Source organism: Pelophylax lessonae (genome assembly GCF_965119305.1).
Source record: "Pelophylax lessonae genome assembly, chromosome: 1".
In the NCBI taxonomy this organism is placed as follows: Eukaryota; Metazoa; Chordata; class Amphibia; order Anura; family Ranidae; genus Pelophylax; species Pelophylax lessonae.
This window is the reverse complement of record NC_138768.1, coordinates 812,937,099-812,959,907: the sequence shown is the minus strand read 5'-3', so window position 1 is coordinate 812,959,907 and position 22,809 is coordinate 812,937,099.

The following is a 22,809-nucleotide window of genomic DNA, read 5'->3' as shown; positions in this document are numbered from 1 at the left end:
GGAACACTGTCATGCCGCACCCCACGTGTCATGAAAAAATGCCGCCCCGGGCGGCTGCCCCGTTCGCCCATGCCTAAAACTGCCACTGATCTGCCTTCACTTTTTAAAGTGCTGTGCTGGGCAAATCCTGGATAATGATAAAAATAATAATAATGTATAACAGGGATATGCAAACTGTGGCCCTCCAGCTGTTGCAGAACTACAAGTCCCATTAGGCATAGCAAGACTCTCACAGCCACTAGCATGACACCAAGAGGCAGATGGGACTTATAGTTTTGCAACAGCTGGAGGGCCGCAGTTTTCATATCCCTGATGTATAAGATTGATAGCACCCCACCCATGAGATCCAATGAATCCACTTGTATTTTTTTTTTTTTTTAAACAATGGTAGGGTTATATAATAAGGTTATATCAGTTCAGATGTAATGTTGTTCTTCTTTAATATGTCTCCATTCCTAAAAAACGGTCCCTTCCAACATACTGCATAAACATACAAAACATGAATGTTCACAGCTTACTGAACAAAAACTTTCCTACAGGTCAAGTAAAAAAAATCATAGGAAGCTGGAAGCCTCAGTTTTATCTCTTGCCAAAGCAGGATTAACTCCCAATCATTCCCAGGCCTACTTGTTTTGCTATTTTTCCCTATTGAACAGTAATCTAGCGGAGACAAGTCAGCTCTCCAAACAGCTGTCTGTTATTTGAACAGAGTCAGCTCCTAATCCGGCACAACTGCCACTAGAAGCCAGTGGAGTGGAAATGTTACGAGCGCCCAAACAAAGCTCCTGGCAAGAAGTTGTGTTTAAGGGGCTTTTACCTTCCCTCCAGTTTCCAGGCAATGCTCCCGCAGAATGCAAACTATCCATAATAGAAATCATTAAGAAAAGACGCATTGTGCGTTGAAACAAGATGTCATCAGGCCTCAGGCTGTATATAATTTCATCTATATCCAACATCAATCTGCTAGCCATGGTTGGACTTTGAAGGTGCAAAATTACTCTATATATTTGAGACCAAATATTTAAAATCTTACAATTGTACTTTACTACGTACCCAAAAAAATTGGAAATATGTAAGTCTGAACGAGCCCTGACTGTTCTTAAAAATGTCTTCTCACCCTCCTACCCATCCTGTCAAACTCATGAAAAAGAATTGTGTACGTACTTATTTCAATTCCAGAGTACAGAAGAATCTGATCACTGTTCACTAGCAGCCACTGCTGTGATACAGAGCAAATCCTGGCAGTCATTTTGGCAGCTGGGATTTGCTACCAGTTGTGGCTAGGGAGCTGGAACAAGTTGCACATTATATGTCCTGTGTACTTGGTTGAGTTTTTTTACACAACACAACCTTAGTCAGCAGCTGGTTAAACCTCAGTAATCTGCAGAGTTGTATAAAGTACTCAAAACCCATACTTGAGTAAAAGTACAAGTGCTCGATCAAAAAGTGACTTGAGTAGAAGTGGAAGTGCTCAATCAAAAAGTGACTTGAGTAGAAGTACTAAAGTATTCAACATTTTTTGTACTTAAGTATTGCAAGTAGTTTTTTAAAAAAAAATTGCTACTCAAGTACTGAAAGTAAAAGTACAAGTACTGTGTTATGTAGTTATTAAAGAAAGAAGTCAAAAGTTTGAACATCATATTGTTTTTTTTATTATTTCAAATGCAGCTTTTATTTATACATACAGTAGCATTTATTTTCGTATGCGCTGATAATACACATGTTTTGAGCTTCATGAAACCTGCCATCTACTGTTCTGGTAGTGGTAATTTTTCTAATTGTAATGAGTAACTATGCAGCACAAAAAAAAAAATATCGGAGTAGAAGTATTGAAATCATTGAAAAAATGTAGTGAAGTAAAAGTGGAAGTAGGAGAAAAAAATTCTACTCTAGGAAAGTACAGATACCGCCTTTCGGTACTTAAGTACAGTAGTGAAGTAGTTCTAATTGGTTACTATACATTTCTGGTAATCTGTGACCCCCATTCTGTCCAGGATTCGATACCTTTCTGTGGCCTCTCTATACTGGAGTGGTACTGCTATAGCAAGCAACAGATCAGTCAGCGAATATAGATTAACTTGAATTTAACATAGTGTAGCACCCTCCTAGTCATGTGCTAGATGGGAGATATAGTTTGGTATTTTCTGCTTAACAGGAAAGCAGCAGGAAAAAACATAATTGCTTCATCTGCTTATCAGAGGGGCTTGATCTTTAGTTAGGTGTGCTCAGTGTGTATTCATCTGGTCTGAGGGAGTGTCCCCACTGCGTCCAATAGGAAGGCCTGTTGGACAGTGGAGGAAACATGGCCAATGATACACAGGCTTTTGTAACCATCTCAGTGGGTTGACACCTGGAGAGGTGCATCATGGGATTGGAAATAAAAGCGGAGAGCACATGAGGCAGGGTGTATTTTGGCGGGAGCAAAGTCCCAGAAGGAGGTGGACGGCTGTCTCTCCTCCTGCTGAAGTGAGGAAGGTGGTCCAGGTAGTCAGCCTAGGGACCAGGAGTTGAGCTGTGCTGCAGAGGACCCGGTGTGCTGACCAAGTGGAGCTGCTGGGCAGAATACTTCTGGATAAACAGTATCGTGTGTACTCAAGAATCTGCCCTGGGGTCTGCCTAAGAGAGGGGACCACTCCAGAGAGGTCAAGGGGATCAAGGAGCCAGCTAACCTGGAGTGTTACTGTAAAGGGGATGCCAAGTTGTAAAGCCCTGAAGATTAGGGGATAAAGGGGGCGCCAGGAAGGGCCCTGAAGTTGCTCAGCAGTGCAGTCTACTATTAAAGTCAGCTACCTCAGAAAAGGAGGGCCTTAGGAATCTAATAGGACTATTTTACAGTCAAAGGTGAAGTAAAGTAAGCAGCCTAGCCGTGACTAGCTCAATCAGTGTTAACCAGCGTCAGTCAGCGTTAACCAGCGTCAAGCAGCATTTTCTGTATCGTCCCAGCCTATTGTGCATAGTTCATTTAATTGGAGAATCCCACTCATCCCTTCTCCTATCCAAGTTCCTAATAAAAAACAAAAAAAAAAACTAAGAAACTGGACTGGTCCTTGTCTGAGGTAAAAACACTTGGAAACATGTCTGAATGTTCTACTGTTGCTAATGGTAACCCAAGGGAACCCACACACAGCAGCTCCCATGGGAGTAGTGCTACAATAGTTTAAGGCTTCTTCTATAAGTAGTTTAGTTGGTAACAGGGATATAGGTAAGCAGGGAAGTTGGTAATCCATAGCCACCAATTTGATTTCAGGTTACCAACTCCTAAATCTATCCTTTATCATCCTAACTATAAATCTCAACCTAAAAATAATGATAGCGATGTCTCAAAATACTTCGCGTGGAATAATATGACAAAAATAAAAAATGCTTTTACCCTAAATACACCCAATTATTTTAAACTTCATGATAGAAGCTTCCTGAAATCATGGTGTAGTTTTTTTTTATTAATATTTCAGTCTGGCAATGTCTTTCTTAAAAAGCAGTCAGTTAATTATCTCTAATCCTTACCAGTAAATGATGTGGTTCAGATATCAAACCATTGAGTCATCCTCTGGGTCATTCGTCTGATATGTAAATTAAAATGATATGACATTTATCTTGCTGATAAAGAGTTTAAAGGACGGCTGTCCTGTAGAACAAGGAAATTTGTTCTGAACATTTTTGTAAAGCTTAGACTACATATTACAGACAATTAGCCTCAACAGAGGGTATTAATGACTGTTATCTTTTCCTGAAACTTCCTTTTTAGAAAAAAAAAAAGAGCAAATATCATAGTCAGGGCTCTTTTGTATAAAAAAGCTCTTGCAGGCATGAATCTTGGGCAGGGGAATGCCAAAATGTGCTTCTCCTCCACCCACACTATCCTCCACTGCTTCCCATACCAAATCATACCAGTGCTGCATAGTACCCGTTTGACTCCAGCTTACTGATTAGACAATGAAGGGGCCATAGCAACCTTGTCACCCTGTACTCAGCCCTTCTGTAATCCAGGGTTTAAACCTGTTAGTTAAAGCAATAGCCCCTCGATTAACTCTAAGCGCTGCCTCTTCATCTCTCCGTTTAAACCTTGCTTTGAAAGAGATTACTGAAAGCAGGGGTGCTTATACTAGCTGCATTCAATTATCTTTTAACATGGCCCTAATGCAAGCTCTAATAAATTGAGCTGAAAGGTCCCTGAAAGAATTGTTTCACCTTTTAGGTGGCCCATGTCTTCTACCATCACTTCCTTTCCAAACCTGCAGCCTACGTCAGACTCTTGAGCTTTTGAAACTCCCTGAGAGTTGGATGCCTGTATCCCCTGTGGCCATTTGTGGCTTCATCCTTGAACCCGTACACCAGTAGTTTATAGTGACATAGGGGTTCGACGATAGAACACCGACGACAGACATACCTTGAAAGTGTCCAAAGCTGATGAGACAAATGGAGGCTGCAGCACTGGATAGGTACGTATAACATCTCTTTTCTTGCAAGAACCTCTAAAGCCTCATGCACACTAGGCATTTAGCCTCAGTGCATGAAGCTCTGGCATTTAGCTTCCCTCCAGCATCAGCTAAATCCTGGGTACTCAACCTGTGGCTCTCCAGCGGTTGCAAAACTACGAGTCCCATTGTCACGTACCTGATCCGAAGCCGGAGTGTAGAGAGGGCTCCCCTTGCGGCTAGGTGCAGAGCACCCCTGGAGGTGAGACAGGGAGTGCTGTGCCCGAAGTAGCACGGGTTTCCGGCTGGGACGGCGAGATAGAGGCTGGAGCCAATGAGTGGTAAAGTCCTAGGCGGATCTGGAACACTTGGCAAGCCAGGCAGGTGTGCTGCAGGAACAGAGGTAAGCTGGGTAGCCCACAGGATACTGATAATGCGGAGTCAGGAGCCAAGCCGGGTCAAACACTGGAGAAGGCAGAGGAGATTCCAGGGACAAGCCAAAAGGTCAAGAGCCAGAGGTTTCAAGAGGAGTCGAGGTCAAGCAGTCCGGGACGGCAACAGGAAATCCAAGATTAGCAGGCAAAACAAGGCACACGGGAGGCTGAAGATCATCCAGCAGCTAGTGACTGTAATTGCTGAGCTTAAATAGGCCGTTTAGCGACAAGCGCTGTTACGTCCTGCGTGCACGCGTGCGCATTGGCGCACGCACATTCTTGGTTGCGTTTGCCCGGATTTGGCCACGCATGCGTATTCGCACCAATGCGCGAATGCGCTGATTAGCCAAACTCTTGGTGGTTACCTGACACCCATTAAGGAATTGCAAGGCTGACAGTTACAGGCATGACTCCCAAAGGCAGAGGGGACCTATGAGCTACACTAAAAAGCCTCATGCATCGGAGCCAAATTCCCAGTGTGCATGAGACCTGCAGCATATCTAAAAACCCAAAAACAAAAATGTAATATATTGCAGTTTACTAGTCCTCAGATGTGGTGGCTGCAGTTTTCTTTTTTCAAGATTTTTATCTTTTATTTTTAACTAATTTTGCCAGTAACACTTTTCCAATTTTAAAAACTGCATCAGAACAACTAAAATGGGATAGGACTACATGACTTCGGCCCTTCTGGCAACATCAGCAGGTTTTTTATGTACTTACCAAACCGATGAAAGAACTTTTAAAGGTATTTTTAGCAGTCCAAAGAAGAAAATTGTATGTACAGTGGGGAAAATAATTATTTTATCACCCTGCAGATTTTGTATGTTTGCAACCTTACAAAGAAATGAAGGTTCTATAATTGTTTTATCATAAGTGTATTTTAAATGATAGAGAAAGAATATCAACCAAAAATCCAGAAAAAACACATAAAACAAATGCTATAAATTAATTTGCAGTTCAGTGAGTAAAATAAGTATTTGATCCCCAAGCAAAACATGACTTAGTACTTGGTGGAGAAACGCTTGTTGGCAAGCACAGAGTTAAGACGTTTCTTGTAGTTGGAGACCAGGTTTGCACACATCTCAGGAGGGGTTTTGTTCCACTCTTCTTTACAGATCTTCTCTAAATCCTTATAGTTTCATGGCTGTCTCTTGGCAACTCGAATTTTCAGATCCCTCCATAAATGTTCTATAAGATTAAGGTCTAGCGACTGACTAGGTCACTCCATGACCTTAATGTGCTTTTTCTTGAGCCACTGCTTTGTTGCCTTGGCGGTATGTTTTGGGTCATTGTCTTGCTGGAAGACCCATCCACGACCCATCTTTAGTGTTCTGGCTGAGGGAGGAAGATTCTCATCCAAGATTTTACAACACATGGCCCTGTATATTGGCCCCTCAATGCAGCAAAGTCGGCCTGTACTTTTGGCAGAGAAACAGCCCAAAAGCAACATGCTTCCACCTCTGTGCTTGACTGTAGGGATTGTATTCTTAGGGTCATAGTCAACATTTTTCTTTGGTACAGACTGACTTTGTCACATTGAGGGGCCAATGGACGGGGCTGTGTATTGTAAAATCTTAGATGAGTACTCTTCCCTCAGCCAGAACACTGAAGATGGGTCATGGATAGGTCTTTCAGCATGACAGTGATCCAAAACATACCTCCAAGGCAACAAAAGAGTGGCTCAAGAGGAAGCACATTAAGGTCTCCAGACCTTAATCCTATAGAAAATTTATGGAGGGAGCTGAAACTTTGAGTTGCCAAGGAAAAGCAAAGAAACCTTTAAGATTTAGAGAGGATCTGTAAAAAAGAGTGGACCAAAATCCCTCCTAAGGTGTGCAATTCTGGTCACCAACTACAAGAAACGTTTTACCTCTGTTCTTGCCAGCAAGGGTTTCTCCACCAAGTACTAAGTCATGTTTTGCTTGGGGATCAAATCCTTATTTCACTCCCTGAAATGCAACTCAATTTATAACATTTGTATCATGTGTTTTTTTTCTGGATTTTTGGTTGATATTCTGTCTCAATCATTTTAAAATACACACATGATAAAAAATTATAGACCCTTCATTTCTTTCTAAGTGGGCAAACTTACAAAATCTGCAGGGGATAAAATAAATATTTTCCTCACTGTATGTATGTACAGTATATCCTTTTTGACTCTCAGCAGTTTTATGGGCCAGGTGTCTGGGCACAATGTCTGAAATATATAGAGAAACCCCCAAAGAAGCAGCTTTGGCTGCCCAGAAATCGTTTCCCCTGGTAGCTGCCCCTCAGACAGGCACATGATCACAGCCAGTCTTTGGCTCAATGAACAATCCAGGGATTTTCTTTTTGGTGTTTTTGATTTTGGGAAACTTGGATAGGATTAGGGAATTAAGTGGGATACTCCAAAACTATGTACAAACAGGAAGGACACTTATCTTCTATAGACTAAGGGCCACAGAATACTGGACACTACATCCCCTTTACACACTTAGCTGACTCTAACACGCAAGGGATGTCCTCAGCACACAATCTCTAAGATCTCTTTCTCCAGTCTGTACTCACAAATGTCCTTGGAAAATTGGTTGCCTCCTTCCAATATCCTTGCAACAGTTTCTCCCTGTGACACCAAATGACAGTCCCTCAGTCAACTTTCACATGGCAGGATAGCCTAAGGGGGCAAGAAGCCTTCTTAGGCTGAGATCTCCTTCTCAGGGGTCCCTGCTGCTCTCTGTCACAAAATATTTATACAGGCTCCTAGCTACCATATGGACGACCCTTCCCAGGGATTAGCCAAAGCTGTATGAATAATTAGCTGCGGATTAGACTCCTCCTGTCCACTAATTACCAGAGCTTTCTGGACTAATTAGGGAGAAGCAGTAAACCCTGCAACCACTGAAGCATAGAACAGACCAAAACAATCAACACAGCCACACTAAGTGGCCAGAACTAAATGTACCTAATGCTAGCACCTATCTAGGAGGGTACAACATATGTTTGAAAGCCATTTGCCGGATAATTTTCTTGACCATTTTGTTTGTTAGGAGGTACGTCATCAGGTCTTTCCTCAACTGCATGGGCTTGAAACTAGCATGCAGAATGTGATAATGAAAATGCGTAGCAAACTTGTACACATGTACTAGGGCCAATGAACCTACTAACATATCTTTAGATTGTGGGAGAGAGACAATTGAGTACTTTCCGTGATACTTTTTTTATTTGCACTAACATAAAATTTTTCAGGACAAGCTTTCGGGCTATGTCCCCTTCTTCAAGATCCAAGCAGTACTCTTGAAGACGGGGACATACCCCGAAAGCTTGTCCTGAAAAATGTTATGTTAGTGCAAATAAAAAAAGTATCACGGACAGTACTCAATTGTCTCTGTCGCAAGTGCACTAATACGGCTACAATGGCCTCAAGCATGATTGTGGGAGGAAAGCCACGCAAGCTCCATGCAGATCTAGTGGGATTTAAGCTGGCTATGCATTATACTGTACAATTTCTTATACAATTTCCTGTAGATTTACCTTCAACTATATAGTGCAAGCGCCCACCTACTAATTGCATACAAATTGAAAGTGTTTAGGCTTGACTTTATATTATATGGTTTTGGTAAATCTAAAGGAAAATTACACAACAAAATGTTATAATGTATGGCCAACCTTAAACCAAGGACCTCAATGCTGCAAAGCATAAGTGTTAACCACTAATCCACTGTCCTGCCTTGTTAGTGCTTCCATACTCTTTAATGACTGTACAACTGGACCATTTGCTGTTCCCATACAATTTAACCTAGCATTTGACAGCTTTGTTCTGAGAAAACAGAAATTCGTGTTTTTGTTCATTTATCTTCTGGCACAAAAATTGCAAACTAATGTAACATAACTCGCAGATTTTCAAACTTCAAAACAAACTCCAAAGGAGTCAAGCTGAAATCTTGCAGACTTGGACAGATGCAGATTAAAGTTGTGAAACTCTGCTTTTTGTTTTTTTTGTTTTAATACACTATTTTTGTGTGACAAAGAAAGGGAGGGCAAAGCTGTAATCTTTTACCCAGTGGTTATCTCAAACAAACATTATGTTCACATGTTAATTACGCATTAAAGCCTAGACAGTAAAGTTTTTATGAAATCCAGAAGCCTCCCGTTTTCTGTTATTAATTCCAAAGGCAAATGTGAAGTGGGAGAAGACATGCTTTTCACTGTGTTATTTTTTAATCTAGGTGTTCGGCAATGATAAACATGACAGAAAACTGCCAACTTCATCCAGAACTTCAAACCAAACCAAAAAAAAAACAAAAAACAATTGTGTCCATTGTTGGCCAGAGTCAATGAAAACACTGGAAAGTTGGCAACGTCGTGGAAAACACTAAATAAATTTTCTGAGCACAAATGGACCCACAATGACTTTTTACTGAAAAAGGAAGAAGACTTTCTGTTTCTTCTTTCTGTTCAAGAAGGAAACTGTTCTTGGCAACGATGACTACACTTTAGTATAGAGTCTTCTATGTATTTTTGTTTCTTTTTGTCAGCAAGCAATAAATATAGCACTGGCATCAGCTGCAACAAAATATATAACATTAAGGAAAAAAAAGGACATTTTAGTCTGTGAGAAGAGATTTAGTGGTACTGCACTTTTAACTGCCAGCTCTAAAGATGCTTAGACTTCATTGTTTGTTGTCAGGATTACATGAAAAAAAACATTATAGGGTAAAAATAAAAAAAAAATGAATGTTAGAAAGTAGTGATTTTCTTCGTAATTCTTTTTACAGCGCAGGAAGCTATTTTATTTTACAGGCATGAGAGAACAATGGAGGATACCATTGTTAAATTCTCTGTTTGAGAATATGAGTTGACTGGCCGTCATGCTGATGCTTGGATTCCATGCTCTCTGAGTTTCTAACCTGGAACAGGTATTGAGTTGAGGAATTATGACATTTTTCCTGATGCTCCTTTTAGGCTTGTTTGTTCCAGGTCTGTGATCCAAAAGCACGTAAAGGAGATCTACACTGTTCAGCCATGACAATATAACCATTTACCTGGTATTGTGTAGGTCCCCCTTTTGCCACCAAAACAACCTTGACCTGTCGAGGCATGGACTCCACTTGACCTCTGAAGGTAAGTTGTGGTATCTGGCACCAAGCCATCAGTAGCAGATATTTTAAGTCCTGTAATTTGCGATTGGACTTCCAACAATGCATCCTGGTGCCATTCATTTCCCAGTTAAGCAGTGCATATGTACCTGGCCATCTGCTTAATGTAAAAAAAATGGGATTCCTCAGACCAGGCCACCTTCTTCCATTTCTCCATGGTCCACTTCCGATGCTCACATGCCCATTGTAGGCGCTTTTGGCTATGGACAGGGGTCAGCATTAACACGCCGACCAATTTTCAGCTGCACAGCCCCATACCCAACAAACTGCAGTGCACTGTATTCTCACAACTTTCTATCAGTAGCAGCATTAACTTTTTCAGCAATATGAGCTATAGCAGCTCTTCTTCTGGATTGTACTAAATGGGCCAGCTTTCTCTCCAAGTGTGCATCAATGAGCCTTGGCCCCCCCATGATCCTGTAACCGGTTCGACAATTTTCCTTCCTTGGACCACTTTTGGTAGGTCCTGGCCACTGCAGACCAGGAACATCCCACAAGAGCTGCAGTTTTGGAGCTGCTTCGTCTAGCCTTTACAATTTGGCCCCTGTCAAAGAAACTCAAATTCTCATGCATGCACATTTTTGCTGCGAGCACATCAACTTCAGGGACAACATGTTTAATTGATGGTTATTAAATCCCATCTACTTTTAGGTGCCATTGTAAAGATATAATCAATGTTATTCACTTTACCTGTCAGTGGTCATGTTATGGCTGATTGGTGCATAGTCACAGAGTACACTTTTTTAACATCAGCTTTGTAATAACAATGCAAACAAAATTTTTTGATAATCCAATATAGTGTAAGCTTTCTTGAAAAATCCTCTTTTCATGTAATGAGTTCTGCCTGTCTGCTGGCCATCTCTTTTTCCACTGCTATTTACTTTCTATTTCTGAGGACTATGTATCCTATGGTACCTCGCTGCCTGCAACCAGTGATTCCTGTACTGACTCCGCCTTCTGAAACTCCTCCTCCCAGCACCTCTGTAGATCATAAGGCAGGCTCTGTGAAATCTGTGACGCAGCAGAGCTACTCACAGGGCATAGTAAATTCAAGATTTCAAGGAAGGAAATGTGTGAGGATCTTCGAAAAGTAATTTTACAAACTTCAAGATCATTCACATTAATAGTGTGTGAGCTAGAAATGATTGAAATGCAATGTGTAATTAAATATATGATACAGCCAGGCAAATAGCATGTTTAGAGGGAGATCAGCAATGGCTGCCTTCCATTCCAGTCTTCATTGTACTTCCCTCATTTCTTTAAAATATTATTATGTTGCACTTTCAGGGTCATAGAATTTACTAAAGTGCCTTAGTAAAGTCATGCCATGGGTAAGAACTAATTGAACTGCTTAAATTCAATTAAAGGGCCTGGATAGGAGAAGCGGCGGGGGCAGCTGCATATAGAGGAATTGATCTTTCCATATTCCTCCTGCAGCCGCTGAATGCCTGATACTTCTCTTCTACCTTCTGCAGGCATTCAGCGGCTGCAGGAGGAATATAGAAAGATTAATTCCTCTATATGCAGCTGCCTCATCGCTCCTCCTATCCAACATCTTTTGCTGCCCCCCCATGCTGTCCAGCTCCCCCCTTTCCGCCCCCCCCAGTGCTCTTCAACCTCCCCTCTCCAGCCCCCCAGTGCTCTTTAGCCCCCCCATTGCTTTTCAGCTCCCCACAGTGCTTTTTAGCTCCCCCCATGCTCTCTGGCTCCCCCCAGTGCTCTCCACCCCCCTGTGCTCCCTGGCTCCCCCCTCAGTGATCTCCAGTTCCCCCCAGTACTCTCCAGTCCCCCCCAGTGCTCTCCAGTCACCCCCTCCCCCCGTGCTCTCCATCCACCCCCCCCGTGCTCTCCATCCCAATGGTTTTCCCTGCCCCCCCAGTGATCTCCACCCCGCACTCTCCAACTCCCCTGCAATGCTTTCCAAGCCCCCCCTTAATTCTCTCCAGTCCCTCCCCCCATGCCCCTCCGCTCCTCCATTGCTCTCTTCTTCCCCTGTGCTTTCTAGCCCCCCTAGTGCTCTTCTATCATGTCCCCAGTCTCTGACCATGTCTTGTATCATGTCCACAGTCTCTGACTATCTCTTGTATCATGTCCGAAATCTCTAACCATCTCTTGTATCATGTCTGCAGTCTCTGACCATCTCTTGTATCACGTCCGCAGTCTCTGACCATCTCTTGTATCATGTCTGTGGTCTTTGACCATCTTCTGTATCATGTTTTGCGGTCTCTGACCATTTCCTGTATCATGTCTGTGGTCTCTGACCATCTCTTGTATCAAGTCTGCAGTCTCTAACCATCTCTTGTATCATGTTTGCCATCTCTAAATATCTCCTGTATCATGTCCACAGTCTCTGACTATCTCTTGTATCATGTCTGAAATCTCTAACCATCTCTTGTATCATGTCTGCAGTCTCTGACCATCTCTTGTATCAAGTCTGCAGTCTCTAACCATCTCTTGTATCATGTTTGCCATCTCTAAATATCTCCTGTATCATGTCTGCAGTCTCTGACCATCTCTTGTATCATGTCCGCTGTCTCTGACCATCTCTTGTATCACGTCCGTAGTCTCTGACTGTCTCTTGTATCATGTCCGCAGTCTCTGCTCATCTATTGTATCATGACTGCAGTCTCTGACCATCTCGTGTATCATGTCTGCAGTCTCTGACCATCTCTTGTATCATGTTCTCAGTCTCTTACCATCTCCTGTATCATGTCTGCAGTCTCTGACCATCTCTTGTATCACGTCTGCAGTCTATGACCATCTCTTGTATCACGTCCGTAGTCTCTGACCATCTCCTGTATCATGTCCGCAGTTGAGAACAATGCTAACTGATAACAGTCAATAGAGGCAGAGAGCAGAGGAAGTTATCAACTCACAGGTACCGGTATTTTTATTTTAACATTTATCGAAAAGATAAAAAAAAAAAAAAACTTTCAATGGTATATCTAACTGATCCCGTACCCTGACACCCAGTATAAGCTATTCCCAGATACCGTATTCTTGTTGTCTCCTATTTAAATTTCAGTTAAATATAATGCAGCAAAAACTAAATTTGGCTTGTCTGCAGTCAGTGATGGAAGAATATTGGTTATTATATTATTATTTATTGAATGTTAAGCCTAGACTGACTTTTTATTTAATCCTACATTTGCCAAAGAATCTGCCCTGGTACTGTATAGAACCGTCCTGGATCACTAGGTATCATTGTGCAGAATTCCCTAATGGAGAGTCCAGTACTGACCAACAACCTTACAGTTCAGTGAGTGGTCTTGGTACCATCCCTCTGAGCATGGGAGTCTGCAAAGGGTGCAAGGGGGGGCAAGTGCCCCCCCTCCCGGAATTTCAACTTCCCCTTTAAAGTGGTTGTTGAGACACTTTATACCATCCTGTCTGCTCTGTTTAATAATCCTGTGTGCTAGTGCCCCTGTATCTGTGTATTTGTTTTAAAAAAAAGATAGCCGTTCTTTACCAGTTTTCAGAGTGCCGATTGACGCTCACGTGACCCACCGGCTCTCTCCTCTCCCCATTCTGACAGCTGCCTGCAGCAGGCGGGGCTGAGGATTCCCTGCTGACATCACTCGGGAGGGGAGGAGGAGAGAAGCGGCGGGTCATGTGAGAGGTGATCCTCCCTCTGAAAACTGGTAAAGAACGGCTTATTTTTTATAAAACACAGACACAGGGGTACACATGATTATTAAACAGACTGTAGACAGGATATGAAACTTTAAGTGAAACTACAGCAGTGGGGGGAGGGGCACTGACACAGGAGCAGACAGGCAGGGAGGGAGTGGGAGAGTGCATTGAGGAGGACTGGAAGGCTGCGGATGACGGAGTCACGTAAACTGACCACGATGTCAGGGCTCAACAGCCATGGTATATCGTGGTCAGTTTGCAGAGGGGAGGACATAGCCAGGCAGGATCAGCCAGGTATTTTAGGTGATAGAAGGGGTCAAATTACACAGCAAAGCACTGTGCTGTATAACATGCTTTAAGGGAACAGGATCAATATTTATTTGTATGTTAACAAACGCTTTAAAATTAAATTCTGCCATTTCACCTTTAAAAATAAATACTCAAAATAAATATAATGACTAAGCCCCTCCCCTTCATGACATTGTCAAAAAGGGATGGAGCATGGGTGACCTTAAAATGATGACCCCCCCCCCCCCTGAAAAAAGTTCTTCGGATGCCCATGCCTCTGAGTGATGATTAGTGATGAATAGGAAAATGGATTTGGATAAAGTCAGTCTCCTGATCCCAGTTGGAATCATTGAGAAGGTAGCTATTTTCGTGCAAAGAATTGCACAGATGTGACCATCACCTTTATAAACTAGCAAAAAACCGAAGCCTTGCCTTACGGGGAAGTGTTATGCCTGGGAGGTGACTCCCTGCCTTTTTTTACCAATGTCTAATTTCCTGAAGGTGGCAGCAGTGGTGTATTTAGGTTTTGTGCTGCCCTAGGCCTGACTAAACTTGTGAACCCCCTAATTGAAATATGACCCACCCCTTCCTGTAAAGGCCACACTCCTTTCTGTTTATGACCCGCCCTGTCATCTGTAAACCACAAGCCACAACCACAGTCTATCAGAGCCCATCAGTGCCCATCAATGAAGCCGCATCAGTGCAGCATATCAGCACAGCCTCATCATTGGCCCTCAGTGCCGCCCCATCAGTGGCCACCAGTACAGCCTATCAGTGCATCATATCAGTGCCCTTCAGTACAGCTTATTAGTGCCGCCTCATCAGTGGCCATCACTGCAGCCTATTAGTGCTCATCAGTGCAACATATCTGTGCCCATCAGGGCAACATATTAGTGCAGCTCCATCAGTCAAGCTTATCAGTGCCGCCTTGTACCCAATGCAGCCTCATTAGTGCCCATCAGTGCAGTTTATCAGTACCCACCATTGGTAACTCATTAGTGGCCATCAGAGCAGCATATTAGTTCCCATCAGTGCAGCATATCAGTTCTTTTAAGATATTTGGACTTGTGTCTGCTGCCACTGATTGTAATCCTAGGATTATGTCACTTATTTGTATAAAAAATAGAAAGTCCTTAGTCCTTATACGAATAAGTGAAACACAAGTCCACATTTTATGCTGCCCCCCCCTACAAAGTGCTGCCCTAGGCCTGGGCCTTGTTGGCCTAGGCCAAGATGCAGCACTGGGTGGCAGCCTAAGCCTATCATAATGATTCTGAAGAATCTTAGTGTCCCATGATGTACAACAGTGGTTGTCAACTTATAAGCTAAATGGGGCCTTTAAATGCGGCCACTGACATCACCAAATGGATGCACATAATGTTCAATATATGAGATGCTTGAGAGGACTGTCAGAAACTGAAGACTTAATAGAGAAAACAAGGGTCAGATAGTGTGGATATGCTACATTTTTGGCTGGGGATTTGCTGTGGAAGACAATACAAAACTGGGAATATAACATGTTACATGAGGCCAGTAGAGATCAATGCAATTACCCTAATCAATGTTCCCACTACAGACTGCTGAGGTCCGAGGGAACGTGCCACAGTTTGGGCACCAGGGATATACATTAAAGAAAATAAAATTTGGCTTGTCGGCAGTCAGTAAGGGAAAAATATTGGTCACCTGAACTAATTGCTGTCTTAAAGATATCCAATCAACATATCATTTTCTGATTGTTGAGCCTAGGTTGACTTTTCCTTTAAATTCTACATTTGCTAAAGAATCCCCTAAAATCCTCTTTCATTTTCATTGATTTGCAGTTGGAAATTCTATTACTAAATCCTCTACACAGCACTTTCTTAAACACATCCTTTAAACTTGGACTGAATTGTAAGTGGGTGGACTTCCCCGTAGGCCAATATTTACAGATGAAAACATGACAGGGTCCAACTTCATGGATCTGATGACTCGCAGGCGTTCCATGTATTTGTTTGACAGAAAACCATTCAATGTTTCTATTGATTGTCTGGTTTTACATAGTTCAAACTTGAAAGCCGATGAATTATTTTTGAAAGGTAACATAAACATGAGATTTCAGTTTTCATTTCTATGGAGCGGCCAGAAACATATAGAAAAAATACACGTGAATGTAACATCTCTGGAAAAGGAGAATATTTGAATTTCCATGGGGTCTTGTGAAAACCGTTATGGTTTTAAAACTATTCCATAGAGTTTTGTATATGATGCTGAGTTGCTCCATGAGAAATTGCTGAAGTCGGATTTTCTTTTCAATTCAAAAAAAGAAGTATTACCTCAGTATTTTCCCATCATGTTGTATTTCTCTGATGAAAAACAGAGTGTCCCAGCCTGTGAGGTGTGTGCCACTGGTGATATACGCTATATTACCAAAAGTATTGGGACGCCTGCCTTTACACGCCCATGAATTTAATGGCATCCCAGTCTTAGTCCGTAGGGTTCAATATTGAGTTGGCCTTTGAAGCTCAACTCTTCTGGGAAGGCTTTCCACAAGGTTTAGGAGTGTGTCTATGGGAATGTTTGAGCATTCTTCCAGAAGTGCAAGGTCAGGCACTGATGTGGATGAGCAGGCCTGGTTCGCAGTCTCCACTCTAATTCATCCCAAAGGTGTTCTATCGGGATGAGGTCAGGCCAGTCAAGTTCTCCCACCCCAAACTCACTTATCCATGTCTTTATGGACCTTGCTTTGTACACTGATCCAAATCATTTTGTGGAGGGAGGATTATGGTGTGGGGTTGTTTTTCAGGGGTTGGGCTTGGCCCCTTAGTTCCAGTGAAGAGACATCTTAAAGTGGAGTTCCACCCATTTTTGGAACTTTAGATCTATGTAATCCCCTTTAAAACGGCTTTAACCAATGGAAACTTTTTTTTTTGCTAGTAAATACCTTAATTTCTGCTTTATTCCTCCTCACCTCACTTCCGGGTCCGATTGGCGATGACGTCATTCGGCGATTTGCAGTGTCTGCTGGGATGTATTCTATTCCAGAAATCTCGCAGTAGCTGAGCTGTAGTGAGCCGTACCTGCCCCGCCTTCGCCCCGCCTCCTCTCATTAAGTTGTATTGTATGAATGTATTAAGGCTGTTCTCTGCCCCGCCTCCGCCCCGCCTCCTCTCATTGGTTGTATTGTATGAATGTATTAAGGCTGTTCTCTGCCCCGCCTCCGCCTCGCCTCCTTTCATTGGTTGTATTGTATGAATGTATTAAGGCTGTTCTCTGCCCCGCCTCCGCCCTGCCTCCTCTCTTGTATGAATACAACTCAATGAGAGGAGGCGGGCAGAGGAGGCGGGGTGGAGGCGGGGCAGAGAACGGCCTTAATACATTCATACAATACAACCAATGAGAGGAGGCGGGGCGGAGGCGGGGCAGAGAACAGCCTTAATACATTCATACAATACAACCAATGAGAGGAGGCGGGGCGGAGGCGGGGCAGGCACGGCTCACTACAGCTCAGCTACTGCGAGATTTCTGGAATAGAATACATCCCAGCAGACACTGCGAATCGCCGAATGACGTCATCACCGATCGGACCCGGAAGTGAGGAGAGGAGGAATAAAGCAGAAATTAAGGTATTTACTAGCAAAAAAAAAAAAAAAGTTTCCATTGGTAAAAGCCGTTTTAAAGGGGATTACATACAGCTATGTATTCCAACCTATTAAAAATGGGTGGAACTCCGCTTTAAGGCATCAGCATACAAAGACATTTTGGACAATTTCATGCTCCCAACTTTGTGGGAACAGTTTGGGGATGGCCCCTTCCTAGTCCAACATGACTCTGCACCAGTACACGAAGCAAAGTCCATAAAGACATGGATGTCTTTGGGGTGGAGGAACTTGACTGGCCTGCACAGAGTCCTAACAGAATATCACACGAGGGTTGCACTGTTCCAGGTGAAGTATGAGATCTCTCGCTTCTGTGACAAGAGCCAGGTGCCAGCCCTGGTCTGCAACCAGAATATGCACAAAACAAAAAGAAGGTGGTGGCACTTCCAGCCTTAAAAGTATAACTTTATTGGAAATCCATTAAAATCGAGGACAGACATGCACACACATCTCATATGGAATTCAGCAAACGCGTTTCACACACCTGTCCTTAGTCATTGCTAATTAGATTGAGGTTCTGCATTGGCTTATATCTGCAAAGCTGCTGCAGGTGAGGCACATCTAATCATGATGATCCGCACCTACTAGCCCCATAGCCCAGCAAGTACAACCATGCACATGGCACATGTAACATGTAATTGTGAATATTAAAAAGAAAAAAACTTTAAAAACTATAAAAATCAAAAACCAAAAGTCCACATAAATGAAAAATATTGTGGTATCAAAGATGTTGAACATAAGAGGAAGAAAATAAGGGGGTATAGTTTGTCATTCAATCTGGGATCAGAGCAAGCCCAGATTAAAGCACACATACAGTACATATATTATACGATCCATAATAAAAGCGGTGCATATAAAACTTCTCTTCATATTATATTATACACACTATTACATATAAAGCACCTCTTCATTTATAGTATATATTCAGTATAAAAATACATTTGTGTAAGCATGGTAAAGTTTGTTAAAGTTTGCAGGAGTCCTGCACAGAGTATTGACCTCAACCCAACAGAACACTTCTGCGATGAATTAGAACGGAGACTGTGAGCCAGGCCTTCTCGTTCACATCTTTGTCTGACCTCACAAATGCGCTTCTGGAAGAATGGTCAAACATTCCCATAGACACACTCCTAAACCTTGTGGACAGCCTTCCCAGAAGAGTTGAAGCTGTTATAGCTGTAAAGGGTGGGCCAACTGGATATTGAACCCTACGGACTAAGACTGGGATGCCATTGAAGTTCATGTGCGTGTAAAGGCAGGTGTCCCAATACTTTTTGTAATATAGTGTATTGGCACTTTTCCACTGCAAGTACCGGCTCGGCTCCACTCGGCCCTGCTTGGCTCTGTTTGGTTTTCCACTGCATGGTACCGCATGGTACGGTGTTGGAACGGTTCGATACGGTTTGGTACGGTTTGCTCTTTCCACTAAAATAAAGTGGGTGGGATAACAATGATTCTCTGACCAATCAGTGGCTAGTAGTGACAAACAGTCAAGGCTGCATGCAAAGGATTGTGGGATATGGTACCGGTACGGCCCTCTTGGAACCACAACTGAGGTGGTACTGTTTAAGCGAGCCGTACCGTTCGGTTCCATGTAGTGGAAAAGCGCCGCCGTACCGCACCGTACCGAACCGTTCCAACACCGTACCATGCGGTACCATGCAGTGGAAAAGCGCAAAAGCGAGCCGAAACCATTCGGTTCCATGCAGTGGAAAAGCGCCATATGTCTTCCCTCTGGATGGAACATGATAAGACTAAGTACTGTATGTCAAAAACCTATAACATTTTCAGAATGCAGTATAATGGGTGCAATGATTTCCAGTTATTATGGTAAAGTTCATATTAATTAATGTATAAAGTATAACTAATGGCAAACTTTTTTTTTTGGATAGTGTAAAGGAGGGTTATAACCCTTGTCAGATTTTCTTGCCCTCTGTTTCCCATTGGGGAGAATTCCCTTCACTTACTGTCCCATAGCGAAAAGAGGTAGACAGAGGAAATCTCTCTAATGTGAGGGAATCCCTTGTTGTCAATTGATCTCATGTCCTCATTGGAAGATTTCCCCTCTATTTCTGTTCTAGGGACAACCCTACATTTGATATTTTCTTTCACTTTCAGAGATAACGTTCACCAGAGAAATAGAGAAGGTGAATCTGCCCAATGGGAACCCGGACAGCAATAAAAACCTGACAGGTAATCCTTCTCCACTCTATTCAAAACTAAGAAAAAAAAAGTCTTGCCTTTAGTTATAATTAAAGAATAACTAAGTGCAAAACTTTGTTTATTTTAGTTTTGGATAGAATGAAGAGGGATTAGATCCCCTATTATTGCTATCTGTGTCCCCATTAGGGAAATTCACTCTCTCTATTTGTCCTGTTCACCGTTATCATTGAAAGTGAAAGTAAACGAAAATCCCAAATTTTGGGTTGTCCCTAAAAAAGTAATAGAGGTTAAATCTTCCAATGGGGACGCTAGTTCTCGTGCCCTAGGGGTCCCCAAAGGGATTCCTTAGATTGCAGGGGTTTTCTTTTACTTCCTGTTTAGCTATGGGACAGGAAGTGAAGCGAAATGTCTGCAATGGGACACAGATGGCGAAAAGAAATCTGACAGGGGTTATTACCCTCCCTTGTTCCATCCAAAATGAAAAAAAAGTTTTGCCTATAGTTCTATTTTAACCACCTCAGCCCCGGAATGTTTGAACCCCTTAATGACCATAATATTTTTTGCGATACAGCAAACATTACTTTAACTGACATGCAACACTGTACCCAAATAAAATGTCCTTTTTCCCCCACAAATAGAGCTTTCTTTTGGTGGTATTTGCTCACCTCTGCTGTTTTTACTTTTTGCGCTATAAACAAATAAAAAGCGACAGTTTTGAAAAAAATAAAAAAAAAAAAAACAATATTTTTTACTTTCTGCTATAACATATTCAATACAAAAAGGTAAAAAAAGCACATTTTTTTTCCATCAGTTTAGGCCAATATGTATTCTGCTACATATTTTTGGTAAAAAAAGAAATCCCAAAAAGTGTATATTGACTGGAATGTGCAAAAGTATTAGCGTTTACAAACTATAGGATATTTTTATGGCATTTTTATTTTTTTATTTTTCTTTACTAGTAATGGCGGCGATCAGCAAATTTTAGCGGGACTGTGACAGTGCGGTGGACAATCAGACACCTGACACTTTTGACACTTTTTTTGGGGGACCAGTGACATTATTACAGTGATCAGTGCTAAAAATATGCACTATAAGTGTACTAATGACACTAGCAGGGAAGGGTTTAACATCAGGGTGGATCAAAGGGTTAAATGTGTACCTAGGGTGTGATTGCTAACTGTGTGGGGGTTGCTCTGACTGGGGGAAGACAGAGATCCGTGTTTCTGTTTAGCAGGGAGGCAAGATCTCTATCTTCCCCCCTGTCAGAATGGCGATCCGCCTCTCTCGGTAACGATTGCCGGTGGCCAGCAGACATCAGGTCCACTGGACCCACTGATTGGCTTCCCCCTGTCCAATCAGCGTGCAATCGCTCCTTCGGTGGCACGCCCATGCCACCTAGTGGCTATTTCATGAAATGGCGTACAGGTACATGATTTCGCACAATAAAGCAACTTTCCAGCAGTAAATGTACATTAGGCAGTTGGCAAGTGGTTAAGGGAACTTCAGAGTTAGTTAGTGTTAGGGCTCTTTCACACGGTCCGCCTCCGTAGGCGGATCCGTGTTGCTGAGCGGGGATCGATCCGCGATCCCCGCTGAGCCGGGCGGATGACAGCTCCGTCTCCGCTTGCAGAGCGGAGAGGGAGGTGTCTCAGCACCCGCTGCCCTCTATGGGGGATCGGATGAGAGCAGACCGCCTGTCCGCTCTCATCAGATCCGATCCGATCCGATTACTGAACGGATGGAAAAATAGGGTTTCAATCCGTCCAGATTTCACGCACAGGATCGGATGCGGATGGCAGCGGGTGTCAGCGGAGGTGTTTCCGCTGACACCCGCTGCCCCATAGAGCTGCATGGAGGATCCGATCAGATCCGCCTAAAAAACTGACAGGCGGATCTGATCGGACCGCCCGTGTGAAAGAGCCCGTAGAGTCATTCTTTGATAACCCCCATGTGTGCAGCAGCCTAGGATTATAAAAACAAAAAGAGAAACACTGCGCTAATGAGGAAAGCAGCTGGCACCTGGAAAAATACAAGCTTCCAAAAAACAAATCTAAAACAAATAGTGCAGCGCTAAAATTAAATGACAATAAAAAGAATAAAATAGCAAATGTATATATGTCAATGAGAAAAATTAATTATGTAAATGACAGTCCAACAACAGCACTCCCAGGAGAAGAAGCCAGAAGATCATGCAAGGAGACAGGGGTGACTGGAAGGATGGATGAGCACACTTCACCCCCCAGGTGATAAAGGGATCTCCTTACCAAAAAGAAAGCATAAAGAGGGGGGAGGGTGGGACTTTAAATGAGACGCACGGTGGGATATGTCGTGCGTCTCCATCCCTAATTTGGTACAACAAAGAAAAAAGGTCAGGACTTTGAGAGACATAGTTACATAGTTACATAGTAGGTGAGGTTGAATAAAGACAATAGTCCATCTAGTTCAACCTGTGTAGGTGTGTGTGGCTGTAATCATCTCACATACCCCTGAATGTTCTGATCCTTGAGATGTAAGTCTAAAGCCCCGTACACACGTACCGATGGTCGGCTTACAAATGTTCCTCTTTTCTCCCCGGGATGTCGGTGTCTGCTGAAAAGTGCAAAGACAGCACAAGGACAGCACAAGAATTTTGTCCGCCGACTGCAGAAGTGATGTCATGTAATGGTTAATAGAGATGTATAGAACTGTTCGCCGGCGAACAGTTCCCGGCGAACTTAGCATGTTCGCGTTCGCCGCTGCCGGCGAACATATGCGATGTTCGGTCCGCCCCCCATAAGACATCATTGAGGCAAACTTTGACCCTGAACTTTACAGTCAGCAGACACATTTCCAGCCAATCAGCGTACCTCCCTCCCACACCCTCCCACCTCCTATAAATAAGCAAGGGCAGCATCCATCTTAGATCATTCTGAAGCAGTGTGTGTAGTGAGAGTAGGGAGAGAGCTGCTGCTGCTGCTGCTGTTAAGCTAGGGACAGTTAGTCAGTGTTCCTGGTCTTGCAGTGTTCTTGGTCCACTACTGCTGTAATATCAGCACCCCAAAAAGCCCTTCTAAGGGCTGGTATTTGTGGTTTTTTTTTTTATATATATATATATATATATATATAT